The 7,755-nt window shown below is 47.4% G+C and overlaps 1 protein-coding gene across 3 annotated transcripts in view; it reads right to left on the reverse strand.

The window, feature by feature from the left end:
- Nucleotides 1-1,456, reverse strand: part of RCBTB1 (RCC1 and BTB domain containing protein 1) — a 61,346-nt gene extending 59,890 nt beyond the window's left edge. For 2 of the 3 annotated variants that reach the window (XM_052650357.1, XM_052650358.1), the window contains exon 1: nt 1,357-1,456. The gene's annotated coding sequence lies outside the window, so the exon portion shown is untranslated. Of the gene's footprint in view, nt 1-740; nt 798-1,356 lie in introns of those variants that run through there. The other variant, XM_052650355.1, reaches the window with a different exon arrangement.
- Between the last annotated feature and the right edge of the window lie 6,299 nt (nt 1,457-7,755).

The following is a 7,755-nucleotide window of genomic DNA, read 5'->3' on the forward strand; positions in this document are numbered from 1 at the left end:
CTTCCCAGCTTGAACTGCTGAGTATTAAGATGAAGCCAAGCTTTTGTTGGACAGAGAACACAGAGCGAACTCTTTAAACAATTTTAAAGAATTTTTTTTTTAAGCCGCAAACTTGATAGCACTGATCTTTATAGCTACCTGCTTTCTGAAGTTCTCAGAACTTGATCGTTTGGATCACATAAAAATCACTGCAGAAGAAATCTCTTTAAAGATGAATACCCTTCCTCTTCAACAGAAATGCCGGGGAGGGTAAGAAAAAATGACTAGTCTAGAAGTATTAATAAATGGACTGGTATTTGCACAATGGATTAAAAGATATCCATACCACAGATTAACTGCCATATTAACAGACTCTAAATATACCTATTCAACCCTGAAGGCAGTCCAAAGAGGTGAAATTCACCAGTGCTCACTACAAATAGATACTTGAAAAAATTTAAAGCACACCACACACTGTTGTCAGGTTCAAATCATTTTCCCCATTCCTTTCAGCATTATATACCTCGATACTCTCATGTGCTAGCCCACAACACACACCAGCTTCAGAAACTCAGTTTTTGCCTCCAAGAGCTATAATCCTCCCTCCAAAAAGAATAAGCCAAAACCAAATAAGACTATGAACCTGGGTTTTCTTAAATGTTATGAAACTGCTTTATAAAACTGTAATCCTCAGATGCAGAGTTCTGCAGCAGATGATTTCGGAGTGTCTCACGTGCAAATAAACATAAAAAGTCACTTACAAGAGCAGAATAGAGCGTGCCTAGACGGTCATCTTAAATAGAGCAGGCAGCTTAACCGACGCAGGACTAGAGAAATGTCTTTTCACTCGGTTCATCGCACTCCTGGACCAAAGTCCCTATTAAATAAAACCCCTTTGGTGGACTCCGTGATGCGGAGGAAAGGGAGACGGTGCAGAGTATGGCGACCTACTGAGGCTTAGGAACAGATGCGAAGATCTTGGCAAGGGCCGAGGGAGGACGGGGAGAGTCGGCGGGGAGGTCTCCTCTCGCGCAGACCAGCGCCCAGAGCCGTGCCAGACTTCAGCTCCGAGCAAAACGTCGTCTCCGCAGCTCCCGAAAGAGAGGGAGCCGGGAAAACTTTCCAGAGCTTCTCCCCCACCCCGTCCCTCCTCCTCCTCGGATGAAACGCTAGCAGAGGCGCTAACGGCGCGGCGCCGGCCGCCCCATCACCCGCCTGGCCGCAGCGCCAGATGGGCCGGGGGCCTGGGGACCCAGGCCGGGGGGAGGCGCAGGAGGAACGCGGCGCGCCGGCCGGGCCCGCTGGGAAGGCGGGGCGAGGGGAAGGGGCCTCCGCGCGCTCGGGCCCGCGCCCAGCCTCCCCGCCCCGCCGGGGTACCTGGGAGGCCAGCCGCGGCCGCGCGCCGTCCCGCCGGGCCCAGCCGCCGGGACCTCTGAGGCGTCGGGGCCCGAGAACCTCCGGCGAGTGGCGGGCGAAGGGGCGGAGCTGGAGGGGGCGCCGGGGGCCGGGCCGCCGGGTCACGCGGCCCGGGCCGCCTCACGTGACGCCGCCGCCCGCCGGCCTGGGAGCCCCGAGGCTCTCGGCCCGGGCCAGCGGGCGCGGGGCTTCGCGAGAAGCCGCGTGGAGCCCCCAGGCTCTGCGGAGAGTCCCGGTCGCGCTCGGTGACTGCTGGCACTCGCAGCGGCTTTGTCCTGCCTTTCTGCTCCCGCCGCCCCGCTCTGGATGATTGCCCGTAGGGAGGGGGCCATCCAGCCATCCGAAAGGGACCTAGGATGGACATATGCGGCTGGAAACCCTTCTCCCGGCCCCAAAGCGCGCCTGCCCACGGGGGCATTACTTAGGGGGTGCTGCCAGGGGCAAAAGGCCAGAGATGTCTATCCCCCGCACCCCCCAAGCTCCAGGCATCCGTCTCTCATTTAATCTACCGGTGGACAAGCGCCTAAGGCCCAGGAATAGAGAAAGTGACCCCTGCACCAAGATCAGAAGGAAGCAGGGAGGGAGGTACAGGGCCCCGGTAATGGAAGGAAGGCAGTGGTACCTCGGATGCCCGCTGTCAGGATGGGAAGGGACCTAAGACGGCAAATCACCCTTTGTTTGTTTATTTTTGTTATAAATGAAAAAAAACAACAACACTGAGGCCGAGAGTGGGTATGCGACCTGCTGCTCCATCCAGCCTGTCATCCGTTGTGACCACGTCTGTGGTTTGTGTGCGCGCGTGCATGCTTAGTAGTTCAGACTGTCCGAATCTTTGTGACCCCATGGACTGTAGCCCCCACCCCACCCCCGCCAAGTCTATGGAATTTTTCAGGCAAGAATACTGGAGTGGGTTGCCATTTCCTTCTCCAGGGAATCTTCCCCACCCAGGTATCCGAAACTCGTATCTCCTACATTGGCCGGCGGATTCTTTACCACTGAACCACCTGGGAAAGCATGGAGACTGCAGTCACCTTTATAAAGTACTGCGCAGCTCTGGGGAAACTCTTTGGCTCCACAATATAAAGTCCCAACTGCTTGGCACAACATAACTTTCCAAACAATTTTGTTCAAACTTACTTTTCCCGTTTAAATAGGAAAACATACCATTTTTTAAGCATCACCAAACAGCTCAGCTAATCTACTAAAAGATGCCTACTTTTCCTCATCTTCCAGGGCTAACTCAACACGACTCCATGCTCTGGCTGGAGAGAATTCCTACTTCCCTTGACTGCTCAGTTTTCTTTGGATTACTTACTTTTTCCCCCAAGTTGCTTTACTCCTCTTTGTTCATTCTTTGGCCTCAGTCTGAGATGCCCTGAATGCCCTCTCCTCCCATAAAGAAAACCAGAGCCCAACAGTAGTTAAAGAAGTAAAAACAGATTCTGATCACAAGCTATTGCCACAAGGGAATTGAGTCCAGTTTTATAGTGAGGTTTGTTTTCCCCTTTGCAGTAGTTGCTGAATAAAGTCTTGTTCTTACTGCCTTAACCACTGTCGAGTTCTTGTTATCTTTAACAACCCATATCAGTACGTATCAGTCTCCTACTCATCTTTCAAAATCCAGGTCAAAACCCACTCTTTTCTTCCTACCCTGCATCCTCCACCTGATGAAACAGCAACTGAAGTTCATGCAGAGGTGTCAGCTGCAGTTTCCAGGACAGTGTACCTATTCTCATACGTAAATCTCACAGTACTCAGAAAGGTTCCATTCAATTCTGGTAAGAAGTAAATTCTCTATCCCTATCTTCTTTCCTAAATTATAAACTCTTTTAAAACAAGACTTCCGGGCTTATTTTGATGCCCTCAGTATCCCCTGAGTGATGATCAGTGTGGTAGATCCTCAATACCTGAGTGAAGGTTTATACAAAGACCCTCAATCTGCACTGAATGAAGTGGCTTGACCCCAAGGTAGCAGACACTCAGTGAGTGTTCTAAAAGAGGTCTACTTTTCTCAAAGACACCGAAGTCAGTTTCTCCTATAAAACGTGTTTGAGGAAAAAATGGGAGTTTGGGGTCTGAGTCATCAATACTTCCTGAGCACTCACTGCTTATCATGGGCCAGATGCTGTGCTTCCAGAATCTTGGAGAATGAAAAGTTTAGTAAGACATGCTTGTGGGTTTCAAGGAAGGTGTAGTTTGGTTATTCCAGTCCAAGATGAAAGTGTGATACGGAATGCTAAATGAACACAAATGAGGCACCAAGAATTAGACATGGGGTTAAGAAAAAAGTTTGACCAAATTCAGGTGGACAAGAAGTAGTTAGATGAAGAAGGGAAGGAAAGCCCTTCCAGAAGAGAGAGCAATGTGTTCAAAGATAGGGATGCCTCTGAAACAGTGTTATTTACTTAGGAAAAGTGAGTCACCCTGCATAGCTGGACTCGATGACCTTGTTTACACCTGGAACAAAGGATACCTCATTAGGTTAACAGTAAGGTACTTGAAAGAATCAGATATTTATTAGGACTATTTATTGGATTGAGTAAGTTTCCATCAGACAAATTACAGTCTTTTCACCTAAAATCGGCCTGCGCACTGTGCTGGGTGATTTCTTTTTTTCCAGCTCCAAAAGCTCTCTGTAACTGTTTCTAAAAACAGCAAAATTACTTGTTCCAAAGGAGACTATCTTAGGGCCCTCTAAATTTGCCTGCAGGGCAAAAGAACTCCATTCACTAGTAGTTCTTTAAGGAAGAAACTGGGCGCTTATCTCCAGAGGTGGGGGCAGGGGGGGATACCCCATCTGGGTGTTCCTGCTAATACAGTACTATGCTGATAAGAAGTGTCTGTCAGTAAACTAATGAAATATAGGTAATGTAAGGTTTAAGGTGGGATGGGACATAGGAGAGCCATTCTAAGCACTCTCGGAAGCTGCAGAATTTCGTTTCAAAAGTCAATCTCTCGGTAAATGGGAGCTCCTAACATCATCTTTTGTTTACGCCCTTCCCCTCCCCTGTACTCCTCTACTCCGAGTCTCATTTGGGTCAGGCGTGGGTCAGCCAAACCAGCCCCACTTCCTTCAGCTGGGCTATCTAATGCTTGACTGAATGCACCTCTTACACAATTTTCTTGGCCAAGGAAGTCTTCTAAAGGTTCCCTAGGCGGACACGTGTCTTTCACAGGTCACTGGGAAGTTCTCGATATTCAGCAAGCAAAATTAAAAGGGATTTCACTTACTTCCTTAAACACTTGAATATTATTTCTCCTGAGAGAAGGAAAACAGCTGGGAGCACTCAGATTATCTCTACCTTTTCTTCTCTGCCCCTCTCTCTTCTCGTGGTTAGTCAAGATTCAGAGAAATAAACCAGAGAACCACCAACTCTTATAATGGTTAACTAGGGAACATTTAGGTCACAATATAAGATTGCTTACCTGTTTATGTAATACACAGTCAGGAAATCTGTCTGGCATTCTCAAAAACAACATCATTGTTTATAAGACTTGAGATGACATAATTTCTAGAATTGTGCAAATGTAATAAAACGTAGAATTTATCTAGAGGGAGATTCTTCAATGAGCTTAACCAAGCAGGTGAATGTGATCAGTGACAACAAGCTCTACAACCTCAGTCCTTCGTGATCAAACTACCTTGGGGATAATTTCTGCTCTTACATTTGGGATGAAAAAACATGGCGTAAAATGGGGAGAAAAGCTTGAGAGGAATGGTAATGGAGACATGGAAAAGAATTTTAATTCCCTTTCACCCTCACCACAGGAACTACACGATTTCCCTGTGATCCTCATGCAAACACATTAAATAAACAAATAAGCACCTTAGCCCTGGCCGAAGGAGATGGCTCCCCTGATTCATATCTTCCCCTGTGCTGAAGCAGATGCTTTGCTGAACAGGTGGCATAAAAAGATAAAAGCTGCTTCGCTCCCTGGACCAGCCATGAGACCAGGCGTGAGACTGCTGCTCTCGTGGTGTCAACACCACTCCCACACAAGATCACCTTTGCGTATACAAGTGATCCAACACACTCTGTTTAGAATTGCTTCCTTGTTCCTGGTCAGATGAAGTGAAGTGAAGTGAAGTCGCTCAGTCATGTCTGACTCTTTGCTACCCCATGGACTGTAACCCACCAGGCTCCTCCATGCATGGAATTTTCTAGGCAAGAGTACTGGAGTGGGTTGCCATTGCCTTCTCCAGGGGATCTTCCCAACCCAGGGATCGAACCTGGGTCTCCTGCATTGCAGGTAGACCCTTTACCGTCTGAGCCACCAGGGAATCCCTTGGTCAGGTGAAAGAGCTTTTTAAATATGAAATCCAATGCAGGAACCACTTTATAGCCAAGGAGGTGGACCAGTGGGCACATGGGCGTGGAATCCCATGGTATAGCACCCAGAAGAGACTGGCCTGGTAAACAATAGAAGAGTCGGTTGAAAGCTTGGCTGAATTGCCATCTTGGAGATGACACCCTGTGAGGAAAAGTTGCTACCCCCTCCAGGATGCAAAATGCTCTAAATCAATCACCATTATATGGTGCTGTTATCCTCAATAGGAAACCTGGAAATGAGAGCCAGTGTGTGGAAGCAGGAGTGTCCCTATTTACCATCAGTGCCGGTGACCCACGTGGGAATTTCTGCTTTCTCATCCTCACAACTATAACCACAGGTTTGAAGGTCTTGGTTCCCAGAGGGGGAACATTTCTACCAGGGAACACAGGAAGCGTCTTCATTGATCTTTAAGCTACACCACCGCTCAGGCACTTGGGGCCCCTGTGTCAGGGACCAGCAGGCAACAGTAAGGTCCTGGTGAGGGTAACTGACTTGTCACCAAGAGGCAATGGAGCTGGTGCTCAGCTGTCACACAATGTGCTGTGCTGTGCTTAGTCGCTCAATCCTGTCCGACTCTTTGCAACCCATGGACTGCATCCCGCCAGGCTTCTCTGTCCATGGGATTCTCCAGGCCAGAATACTGGAGCGGGTAGCCTTTCCCTTCTCCAGGGGAGCTTTCCAACCCAGGGATCGAACCCAGGTGTCCTACGTTGCAGGCAGATTGTTAACTGAGCCACCAGCGAAGCCCATGGAGTCAAGAAAACCCGTATTGGGGCACCAGAGAATCAACTTGAACTTCTCTTAGTACTGTCCTGGGCAATTGTGATGACAGATGGACAAGAGCAGTGGGTACAGCCTGAGAAGGGCGTGATAAACAGTAACGGGAACTCATGAGTTTTGAGAATCTGAGTCCCTCCATTGGGTAAGTCACCTAAACCTTCAGAGGTGATAATTGACAGTGAGGAGGGAGATAATAAAGATAAAAAACTACAGACCTTTTCAAATTAAGACTAAGTGAATTTTCCACTGACAGACCCTTTCAAAAAGAAGAAAAATAAACCGAGGAGGAAGGATTTGAATACGGGAATCAATAACGAGTAAAGAAATTAGTAGATTACATTGGTAAATCTAAGTAAACAATGCTTGTAGAAATTTACTAATTTTTAGAGGATAAAACACACTAGGATATTACATAGCAATCAAATTGAAGATGAAAGGCAAATTCAGAATTAAATATTCTAAGTTCCTTATGATGCATATACAATGTTAAATTCACCTATAACTTTTAAAATTTTTAAGGAAAACATCTTAAGCAAATATGAAAAAAAGAAAAAATGACCAACCCCAGCCCCCACAAAAAAACAAAATAAGTTTAACTGATTCAGTTCATTTCAGTTCAGTTCAGTTGCTCAGTCGTGTCCGACTTCTTGCGACCCCATGAATCACAGCACGCCAAGCCTCCCTGTCCATCACCAACTCCCGGAGTTCACTCAGATTGACGTCCATTGAGTCAGTGATGCCATCCAGCCATCTCATCCTCTGTTGTCCCCTTCTCCTTCTGCCCCCAATCCCTCCCAGCATCAGAGTCTTTTCCAGTGAGTCAGCTCTTCACATGAGATGGCCAAAGTACTGGAGCTTCAGCTTTAGCATCATTGCTTCCAAAGAAATTCCAGGGCTGATCTCCTTCAGAATGGACTGGTTGGATCTCCTTGCAGTCCAAGGGACTCTCAAGAGTCTTCTCCAACACCACAGTTCAAAAGCATCAATTATTCGGCTCTCAGCTTTCTTTATAGTCCAACTCTCACATCCATACATGACCACAGGAAAAACCATAGCCTTGACTGAACTGACCTTGGTTGGCAAAATAATGTCTCTGCTTTTCAATATATTATCTAGGTTGGTCATAACTTTCCTTCCAAGGAGGTAGTGTCTTTTAATTTCATGGCTGCAATCACCATCTGCAGTGATTTTGGAGCCCCAAAAAATAAAGTCTGACACTGTTTCCACTGTTTCCCCATCTATTTCCCA

The sequence above is a fragment of the Budorcas taxicolor genome, chromosome 12 (genome assembly GCF_023091745.1).
Source record: "Budorcas taxicolor isolate Tak-1 chromosome 12, Takin1.1, whole genome shotgun sequence".
In the NCBI taxonomy this organism is placed as follows: Eukaryota; Metazoa; Chordata; class Mammalia; order Artiodactyla; family Bovidae; genus Budorcas; species Budorcas taxicolor.